The following is an 11,895-nucleotide window of genomic DNA, read 5'->3' as shown; positions in this document are numbered from 1 at the left end:
ATCCGGTGTTATCCTCTAAAATATTGATCGAAACCAGGTGTTATTGACTGCTTCAGTGTGTAACCACATTACTACGTGTTTCAAACACGGAAAATACCCAGGATCTGGCCAACAAGTATGCGAAGAAGGCAAAATCATGAGCCAGATGCGGGCATATCCCGGACCTAACCCAGACCTAACCGGTGTTATCCTCTAAAATATTGATCGAAACCAGGTTTAATTGACTGCTTCAGTGTGTTACCACATTCCTACGTGATTCAAACACGAAAAAAACCCAGGATCTGGCCAACAAGTATGCGAAGAAGGCGAAAGAATAAGCCAGATGCGCGCATTTCCCAGACCTAACTCAGACTTAACCGGTGTTATCCCCTGAAATATTGATCGAAACCAGGTTTAATTGACTGCTTCAGTGTGTTACCACATTACTACGTGATTCAAACACGGAAAAAACCCAGGATCTGGCCAACAAGTATGCGATGAAGGCAAAATCATGAGCCAGATGCGGGCATAACCCAGACCTAACCCAGACCTAACCGGTGTTATCCTCTAAAATATTGATCGAAACCAGGTTTAATTGACTGCTTCAGTGTGTTACCACATTACTACGTGATTCAAACACGAAAAAAACCCAGGATCTGGCCAACAAGTATGCGAAGAAGGCAAAATCATGAGCCAGATGCGGGCATATCCCGGACCTAACCCAGAGCTAACCGGTGTTATCCTCTAAAATATTGATCGAAACCAGGTTTTATTGACTGCTTCAGTGTATTACCACATTACTACGTGATTCAAACACGAAAAAAACCCAGGATCAGGCCAACAAGTTTGCGAAAAAGGCGAAAGTATAAGCCAGATGCGCGCATTTCCCAGACCTAACCCAGACCTAACCGGCGTTATCCTCTAAAATATTGATCGAAACCAGGTTTAATTGACTGCTTCAGTGTGGTACCACATTACTGCGTTATTCAAACACGAAAAATACCCAGGATCTGGCCAACAAGTTTGCGAAAAAGGCGAAAGTATAAGCCAGATGCGCGCAAATCCCAGACCTAACCCAGACCTAACCGGTGTTATCATCTAAAATATTGATCGAAACCAGGTTTTATTGACTGCTTCAGTGTGTTACCACATTACTACGTGATTCAAACACGGAAAAAACCCAGGATCTGGCCAACATGTTTGCGAAAAAGGTGAAAGTATAAGCCAGATGCGCGCATATCCCAGACCTTACCCAGACCAAACCGGTGTTATCCTCTAAAATATTGATCGAAACCAGGTTTAATTGACAGCTTCAGTGTGTTACCACATTACTACGTGATTCAAACACGAAAAAACCCCAGGATCTGGCCACCAAGTATGCGAAGAAGGCAAAATCATGAGCCAGATGCGGGCATAACCCAGACCTAACCCAGACCTAACCGGTGTTATCCTCTGAAATATTGATCGAAACCAGGTTTAATTGACTGCTTCGGTGTGTTACCACATTACTACGTGATTCAAACACGAAAAAAACCCAGGATCTGGCCAACAAGTATGCGAAGAAGGCAAAATCATGAGCCAGATGCGTGCATAACCCAGACCTAACCCAGACCTAACCGGTGTTATCCTCTAAAATATTGATCGAAACCAGGTTTAATTGACTGCTTCAGTGTGTTACCACATTACTACGTGATTCAAACACGGAAAAAACCCAGGATCTGGCCAACAAGTTTGCGAAAAAGGTGAAAGTGTAAGCCAGATGCGCGCATATCCTAGACCTAACCCAGACCTAACCGGTGTTATCCTCTAAAATATTGATCGAAACCAGGTTTAATTGACAGCTTCAGTGTGTTACCACATTACTACGTGATTCAAACACGAAAAAAACCCAGGATCTGGCCAACAAGTATGCGAAGAAGGCAAAATCATGAGCCAGATGCGGGCATAACCCAGACCTAACCCAGACCTAACCGGTGTTATCCTCTAAAATATTGATCGAAACCAGGTTTAATTGACAGCTTCAGTGTGCTACCACATTACTGCGTTATTCAAACACGAAAAATACCCAGGATCTGGCCAACAAGTTTGCGAAAAAGGCGAAAGTATAAGCCAGATGCGCGCAAATCCCAGACCTAACCCAGGCCCAACCGGTGTTATCCTCTAAAATATTGATCGAAACCAGGTTTAATTGACAGCTTCAGTGTGTTACCACATTACTACGTGATTCAAACACGGAAAAAACTCAGGATCTGGCCAACAAGTTTGCGAAAAAGGTGAAAGTATAAGGCAGATGCGCGCATATCCCAGACGTAACCCAGACCTAACCGGTGTTATCCTCTAAAATATTGACCGAAACCAGGTTTAATTGACAGCTTCAGTGTGTTACCACATTACTACGTGATTCAAACACGAAAAAAACCCAGGATCTGGCCAACAAGTGTGCGAAGAAGGCAAAATCATGAGCCAGATGCGGGCATAACCCAGACCTAACCCAGACCTAACCGGTGTTATCCTCTAAAATATTGATCGAAACCAGGTTTAATTGACAGCTTCAGTGTGTTACCACATTACTACGTGATTCAAACACGAAAAAAACCCAGGATCTGGCCAACAAGTATGCGAAGAAGGCAAGATCATGAGCCAGATGCGGGCATATCCCGGACCTAACCCAGACCTAACCGGTGTTATCCTCTAAAATATTGATCGAAACCAGGTTTAATTTACTGCTTCAGTGTGTTACCACATTCGTACGCGATTCAAACACGAAAAAAACCCAGGATCTGGCCAACAAGTATGCGAAGAAGGCAAAATCATGAGCCAGATGCGGGCATAACCCAGACCTAACCCAGACCTAACCGGTGTTATCCTCTAAAATATTGATCGAAACCAGGTTTTATTGACTGCTTCAGTGTGTAACCACATTACTACGTGTTTCAAACACGGAAAATACCCAGGATCTGGCCAACAAGTATGCGAAGAAGGCAAAATCATGAGCCAGATGCGGGCATATCCCGGACCTAACCCAGACCTAACCGGTGTTATCCTCTAAAATATTGATCGAAACCAGGTTTAATTGACTGCTTCAGTGTGTTACCACATTCCTACGTGATTCAAACACGAAAAAAACCCAGGATCTGGCTAACAAGTATGCGAAGAAGGCGAAAGAATAAGCCAGATGCGCGCATTTCCCAGACCTAACTCAGACTTAACCGGTGTTATCCCCTGAAATATTGATCGAAACCAGGTTTAATTGACTGCTTCAGTGTGTTACCACATTACTACGTGATTCAAACACGAAAAAAACCCAGGATCTGGCCAACAAGTATGCGAAGAAGGCAAGATCATGAGCCAGATGCGGGCATATCCCGGACCTAACCCAGACCTAACCGGTGTTATCCTCTAAAATATTGATCGAAACCAGGTTTAATTTACTGCTTCAGTGTGTTACCACATTCCTACGCGATTCAAACACGAAAAAAACCCAGGATCTGGCCAACAAGTATGCGAAGAAGGCAAAATCATGAGCCAGATGCGGGCATAACCCAGACCTAACCCAGACCTATCCGGTGTTATCCTCTAAAATATTGATCGAAACCAGGTGTTATTGACTGCTTCAGTGTGTAACCACATTACTACGTGTTTCAAACACGGAAAATACCCAGGATCTGGCCAACAAGTATGCGAAGAAGGCAAAATCATGAGCCAGATGCGGGCATATCCCGGACCTAACCCAGACCTAACCGGTGTTATCCTCTAAAATATTGATCGAAACCAGGTTTAATTGACTGCTTCAGTGTGTTACCACATTCCTACGTGATTCAAACACGAAAAAAACCCAGGATCTGGCCAACAAGTATGCGAAGAAGGCGAAAGAATAAGCCAGATGCGCGCATTTCCCAGACCTAACTCAGACTTAACCGGTGTTATCCCCTGAAATATTGATCGAAACCAGGTTTAATTGACTGCTTCAGTGTGTTACCACATTACTACGTGATTCAAACACGGAAAAAACCCAGGATCTGGCCAACAAGTATGCGATGAAGGCAAAATCATGAGCCAGATGCGGGCATAACCCAGACCTAACCCAGACCTAACCGGTGTTATCCTCTAAAATATTGATCGAAACCAGGTTTAATTGACTGCTTCAGTGTGTTACCACATTACTACGTGATTCAAACACGAAAAAAACCCAGGATCTGGCCAACAAGTATCCGAAGAAGGCAAAATCATGAGCCAGATGCGGGCATATCCCGGACCTAACCCAGAGCTAACCGGTGTTATCCTCTAAAATATTGATCGAAACCAGGTTTTATTGACTGCTTCAGTGTATTACCACATTACTACGTGATTCAAACACGAAAAAAACCCAGGATCAGGCCAACAAGTTTGCGAAAAAGGCGAAAGTATAAGCCAGATGCGCGCATTTCCCAGACCTAACCCAGACCTAACCGGCGTTATCCTCTAAAATATTGATCGAAACCAGGTTTAATTGACTGCTTCAGTGTGGTACCACATTACTGCGTTATTCAAACACGAAAAATACCCAGGATCTGGCCAACAAGTTTGCGAAAAAGGCGAAAGTATAAGCCAGATGCGCGCAAATCCCAGACCTAACCCAGACCTAACCGGTGTTATCATCTAAAATATTGATCGAAACCAGGTTTTATTGACTGCTTCAGTGTGTTACCACATTACTACGTGATTCAAACACGGAAAAAACCCAGGATCTGGCCAACATGTTTGCGAAAAAGGCAAAATCATGAGCCAGATGCGGGCATATCCCGGACCTAACCCAGACCTAACCGGTGTTATCCTCTAAAATATTGATCGTAACCAGGTTTAATTGACTGCTTCAGTGTGTTACCACATTCCTACGTGATTCAAACACGAAAAAAACCCAGGATCTGGCCAACAAGTATGCGAAGAAGGCAAAATCATGAGCCAGATGCGGGCATAACCCAGACCTAACCCAGACCTAACCGGTGTTATCCTCTAAAATATTGATCGAAACCAGGTTTTATTGACTGCTTCAGTGTGTTACCACATTACTACGTGATTCAAACACGGAAAAAACCCAGGATCTGGCCAACAAGTTTGTGAAAAAGGTGAAAGTATAAGCCAGATGCGCGCATATCCCAGACCTAACCCAGACCTAACCGGTGTTATCCTCTAAAATATTGATCGAAACCAGGTTTAATTGACAGCTTCAGTGTGTTACCACATTACTACGTGATTCAAACACGAAAAAAACCCAGGATCTGGCCAACAAGTATGCGAAGAAGGCAAAATCATGAGCCAGATGCGGGCATAACCCAGACCTAACCCAGACCTAACCGGTGTTATCCTCTAAAATATTGATCGAAACCAGGTTTAATTGACAGCTTCAGTGTGCTACCACATTACTGCGTTATTCAAACACGAAAAATACCCAGGATCTGGCCAACAAGTTTGCGAAAAAGGCGAAAGTATAAGCCAGATGCGCGCAAATCCCAGACCTAACCCAGGCCCAACCGGTGTTATCCTCTAAAATATTGATCGAAACCAGGTTTAATTGACAGCTTCAGTGTGTTACCACATTACTACGTGATTCAAACACGGAAAAAACTCAGGATCTGGCCAACAAGTTTGCGAAAAAGGTGAAAGTATAAGGCAGATGCGCGCATATTCCAGACCTAACCCAGACCTAACCGGTGTTATCCTCTAAAATATTGATCGAAACCAGGTTTAATTGACAGCTTCAGTGTGTTACCACATTACTACGTGATTCAAACACGAAAAAAACCCAGGATCTGGCCAACAAGTGTGCGAAGAAGGCAAAATCATGAGCCAGATGCGGGCATAACCCAGACCTAACCCAGACCTAACCGGTGTTATCCTCTAAAATATTGATCGAAACCAGGTTTAATTGACAGCTTCAGTGTGTTACCACATTACTACGTGATTCAAACACGAAAAAAACCCAGGATCTGGCCAACAAGTATGCGAAGAAGGCAAGATCATGAGCCAGATGCGGGCATATCCCGGACCTAACCCAGACCTAACCGGTGTTATCCTCTAAAATATTGATCGAAACCAGGTTTAATTTACTGCTTCAGTGTGTTACCACATTCCTACGCGATTCAAACACGAAAAAAACCCAGGATCTGGCCAACAAGTATGCGAAGAAGGCAAAATCATGAGCCAGATGCGGGCATAACCCAGACCTAACCCAGACCTAACCGGTGTTATCCTCTAAAATATTGATCGAAACCAGGTTTTATTGACTGCTTCAGTGTGTAACCACATTACTACGTGTTTCAAACACGGAAAATACCCAGGATCTGGCCAACAAGTATGCGAAGAAGGCAAAATAATGAGCCAGATGCGGGCATATCCCGGACCTAACCCAGACCTAACCGGTGTTATCCTCTAAAATATTGATCGAAACCAGGTTTAATTGACTGCTTCAGTGTGTTACCACATTCCTACGTGATTCAAACACGAAAAAAACCCAGGATCTGGCTAACAAGTATGCGAAGAAGGCGAAAGAATAAGCCAGATGCGCGCATTTCCCAGACCTAACTCAGACTTAACCGGTGTTATCCCCTGAAATATTGATCGAAACCAGGTTTAATTGACTGCTTCAGTGTGTTACCACATTACTACGTGATTCAAACACGAAAAAAACCCAGGATCTGGCCAACAAGTATGCGAAGAAGGCAAGATCATGAGCCAGATGCGGGCATATCCCGGACCTAACCCAGACCTAACCGGTGTTATCCTCTAAAATATTGATCGAAACCAGGTTTTATTGACTGCTTCAGTGTGTTACCACATTACTACGTGATTCAAACACGGAAAAAACCCAGGATCTGGCCAACAAGTATGCGAAGAAGGCAAAATCATGAGCCAGATGCGGGCATAACCCAGACCTAACCCAGACCTAACCGGTGTTATCCTCTAAAATATTGATCGAAACCAGGTGTTATTGACTGCTTCAGTGTGTACCCACATTACTACGTGTTTCAAACACGGAAAATACCCAGGATCTGGCCAACAAGTATGCGAAGAAGGCAAAATCATGAGCCAGATGCGGGCATATCCCGGACCTAACCCAGACCTAACCGGTGTTATCCTCTAAAATATTGATCGAAACCAGGTTTAATTGACTGCTTCAGTGTGTTACCACATTCCTACGTGATTCAAACACGAAAAAAACCCAGGATCTGGCCAACAAGTATGCGAAGAAGGCGAAAGAATAAGCCAGATGCGCGCATTTCCCAGACCTAACTCAGACTTAACCGGTGTTATCCCCTGAAATATTGATCGAAACCAGGTTTAATTGACTGCTTCAGTGTGTTACCACATTACTACGTGATTCAAACACGGAAAAAACCCAGGATCTGGCCAACAAGTATGCGATGAAGGCAAAATCATGAGCCAGATGCGGGCATAACCCAGACCTAACCCAGACCTAACCGGTGTTATCCTCTAAAATATTGATCGAAACCAGGTTTAATTGACTGCTTCAGTGTGTTACCACATTACTACGTGATTCAAACACGAAAAAAACCCAGGATCTGGCCAACAAGTATGCGAAGAAGGCAAAATCATGAGCCAGATGCGGGCATATCCCGGACCTAACCCAGAGCTAACCGGTGTTATCCTCTAAAATATTGATCGAAACCAGGTTTTATTGACTGCTTCAGTGTATTACCACATTACTACGTGATTCAAACACGAAAAAAACCCAGGATCAGGCCAACAAGTTTGCGATAAAGGCGAAAGTATAAGCCAGATGCGCGCATTTCCCAGACCTAACCCAGACCTAACCGGCGTTATCCTCTAAAATATTGATCGAAACCAGGTTTAATTGACTGCTTCAGTGTGGTACCACATTACTGCGTTATTCAAACACGAAAAATACCCAGGATCTGGCCAACAAGTTTGCGAAAAAGGCGAAAGTATAAGCCAGATGCGCGCAAATCCCAGACCTAACCCAGACCTAACCGGTGTTATCATCTAAAATATTGATCGAAACCAGGTTTTATTGACTGCTTCAGTGTGTTACCACATTACTACGTGATTCAAACACGGAAAAAACCCAGGATCTGGCCAACATGTTTGCGAAAAAGGTGAAAGTATAAGCCAGATGCGCGCATATCCCAGACCTTACCCAGACCAAACCGGTGTTATCCTCTAAAATATTGATCGAAACCAGGTTTAATTGACAGCTTCAGTGTGTTACCACATTACTACGTGATTCAAACACGAAAAAACCCCAGGATCTGGCCACCAAGTATGCGAAGAAGGCAAAATCATGAGAGCCAGATGCGGGCATAACCCAGACCTAACCCAGACCTAACCGGTGTTATCCTCTGAAATATTGATTGAAACCAGGTTTAATTGACTGCTTCGGTGTGTTACCACATTACTACGTGATTCAAACACGAAAAAAACCCAGGATCTGGCCAACAAGTATGCGAAGAAGGCAAAATCATGAGCCAGATGCGTGCATAACCCAGACCTAACCCAGACCTAACCGGTGTTATCCTCTAAAATATTGATCGAAACCAGGTTTAATTGACTGCTTCAGTGTGTTACCACATTACTACGTGATTCAAACACGGAAAAAACCCAGGATCTGGCCAACAAGTTTGCGAAAAAGGTGAAAGTGTAAGCCAGATGCGCGCATATCCCAGACCTAACCCAGACCTAACCGGTGTTATCCTCTAAAATATTGATCGAAACCAGGTTTAATTGACAGCTTCAGTGTGTTACCACATTACTACGTGATTCAAACACGAAAAAAACCCAGGATCTGGCCAACAAGTATGCGAAGAAGGCAAAATCATGAGCCAGATGCGGGCATAACCCAGACGTAACCCAGACCTAACCGGTGTTATCCTCTAAAATATTGATCGAAACCAGGTTTATTGACAGCTTCAGTGTGTTACCACATTACTACGTGATTCAAACACGAAAAAAACCCAAGATCTGGCCAACAAGTATGCGAAGAAGGCAAAATCATGAGCCAGATGCGGGCATAACCCAGACCTAACCCAGACCTAACCGGTGTTATCCTCTAAAATATTGATCGAAACCAGGTTTAATTGACAGCTTCAGTGTGTTACCACATTACTACGTGATTCAAACACGAAAAAAACCCAGGATCTGGCCAACAAGTATGCGAAGAAGGCAAAATCATGAGCCAGATGCGGGCATATCCCGGACCTAACCCAGACCTAACCGGTGTTATCCTCTAAAATATTGATCGTAACCAGGTTTAATTGACTGCTTCAGTGTGTTACCACATTCCTACGTGATTCAAACACGAAAAAAACCCAGGATCTGGCCAACAAGTATGCGAAGAAGGCAAAATCATGAGCCAGATGCGGGCATAACCCAGACCTAACCCAGACCTAACCGGTGTTATCCTCTAAAATATTGATCGAAACCAGGTTTTATTGACTGCTTCAGTGTGTTACCACATTACTACGTGATTCAAACACGGAAAAAACCCAGGATCTGGCCAACAAGTTTGTGAAAAAGGTGAAAGTATAAGCCAGATGCGCGCATATCCCAGACCTAACCCAGACCTAACCGGTGTTATCCTCTAAAATATTGATCGAAACCAGGTTTAATTGACAGCTTCAGTGTGGTACCACATTACTACGTGATTCAAACACGAAAAAAACCCAGGATCTGGCCAACAAGTATGCGAAGAAGGCAAAATCATGAGCCAGATGCGGGCATAACCCAGACCTAACCCAGACCTAACCGGTGTTATCCTCTAAAATATTGATCGAAACCAGGTTTAATTGACAGCTTCAGTGTGTTACCACATTACTACGTGATTCAAACACGAAAAAAACCCAGGATCTGGCCAACAAGTATGCGAAGAAGGCAAAATCATGAGCCAGATGCGGGCATAACCCAGACCTATCCCAGACCTAACCGGTGTTATCCTCTAAAATACTGTCCGAATCCAGGTTTAATTGACTGCCTCAGTGTGGTACAACTTTACTACGTGATTCAAACACGGAAAAAACCCTGGATCTTTCCAACATTTGCGAAAAAGGCGAAAGTATAAGCCAGATGCGCGCAAATCCCAGACCTAACCCAGACCTAACCGGTGTTATCCTCTAAAATATTGATCGAAACCAGGTTTTATTGACTGCTTCAGTGTGTTACCACATTACTACGTGTTTCAAACACGGAAAATACCCAGGATCTGGCCAACAAGTATGCGAAGAAGGCAAAATCATGAGCCAGATGCGGGCATAACCCAGACCTAACCCAGACCTAACCTGTGTTATCCTCTGAAATATTGATCGAAACCAGGTTTAATTGACTGCTTCGGTGTGTTACCACATTACTACGTGATTCAAACACGAAAAAAACCCAGGATCTGGCCAACAAGTATGCGAAGAAGGCAAAATCATGAGCCAGATGCGTGCATAACCCAGACCTAACCCAGACCTAACCGGTGTTATCCTCTAAAATATTGATCGAAACCAGGTTTAATTGACAGCTTCAGTGTGGTACCACATTACTGCGTTATTCAAACACGAAAAATACCCAGGATCTGGCCAACAAGTTTGCGAAAAAGGCGAAAGTATAAGCCAGATGCGCGCATATCCCAGACCTAACCCAGACCTAACCGGTGTTATCCTCTAAAATATTGATCGAAACCAGGTTTAATTGACAGCTTCAGTGTGTTACCACATTACTACGTGATTCAAACACGAAAAAAACCCAGGATCTGGCCAACAAGTATGCGAAGAAGGCAAAATCATGAGCCAGATGCGGGCATATCCCGGACCTAACCCAGACCTAACCGGTGTTATCCTCTAAAATATTGATCGTAACCAGGTTTAATTGACTGCTTCAGTGTGTAACCACATTCCTACGTGATTCAAACACGAAAAAAACCCAGGATCTGGCCAACAAGTATGCGAAGAAGGCAAAATCATGAGCCAGATGCGGGCATAACCCAGTCCTAACCCAGACCTAACCGGTGTTATCCTCTAAAATATTGATCGAAACCAGGTTTTATTGACTGCTTCAGTGTGTTACCACATTACTACGTGATTCAAACACGGAAAAAACCCAGGATCTGGCCAACAAGTTTGTGAAAAAGGTGAAAGTATAAGCCAGATGCGCGCATATCCCAGACCTAACCCAGACCTAACCGGTGTTATCCTCTAAAATATTGATCGAAACCAAGTTTAATTGACAGCTTCAGTGTGTTACCACATTACTACGTGATTCAAACACGAAAAAAACCCAGGATCTGGCCAACAAGTATGCGAAGAAGGCAAAATCATGAGCCAGATGCGGGCATAACCCAGACCTAACCCAGACCTAACCGGTGTTATCCTCTAAAATATTGATCGAAACCAGGTTTAATTGACAGCTTCAGTGTGTTACCACATTACTACGTGATTCAAACACGGAAAAAACCCAGGATCTGGCCAACAAGTTTGTGAAAAAGGTGAAAGTATAAGCCAGATGCGGGCATAACCCAGACCTAACCCAGACCTAACCGGTGTTATCCTCTAAAATATTGATCGAAACCAGGTTTAATTGACAGCTTCAGTGTGTTACCACATTACTACGTTATTCAAACACGAAAAAAACCCAGGATCTGGCCAACAAGTATGCGAAGAAGGCAAAATCATGAGCCAGATGCGGGCATAACCCAGACCTAACCCAGACCAAACCGGTGTTATCCTCTAAAATACTGTCCGAATCCAGGTTTAATTGACTGCCTCAGTGTGGTACAACTTTACTACGTGATTCAAACACGGAAAAAACCCAGGATCTGGCCAACAAGTTTGCGAAAAAGGCGAAAGTATAAGCCAGATGCGCGCAAATCCCAGACCTAACCCAGACCTAACCGGTGTTATCCTCTAAAATATTGATCGAAACCAG

The sequence above is a fragment of the Colletes latitarsis genome, unplaced genomic scaffold (genome assembly GCF_051014445.1).
Source record: "Colletes latitarsis isolate SP2378_abdomen unplaced genomic scaffold, iyColLati1 scaffold0002, whole genome shotgun sequence".
Classification (NCBI taxonomy): domain Eukaryota; kingdom Metazoa; phylum Arthropoda; class Insecta; order Hymenoptera; family Colletidae; genus Colletes; species Colletes latitarsis.
The sequence above is the reverse complement of the archived record's forward strand: the minus strand, read 5'-3'. Positions refer to the sequence as shown.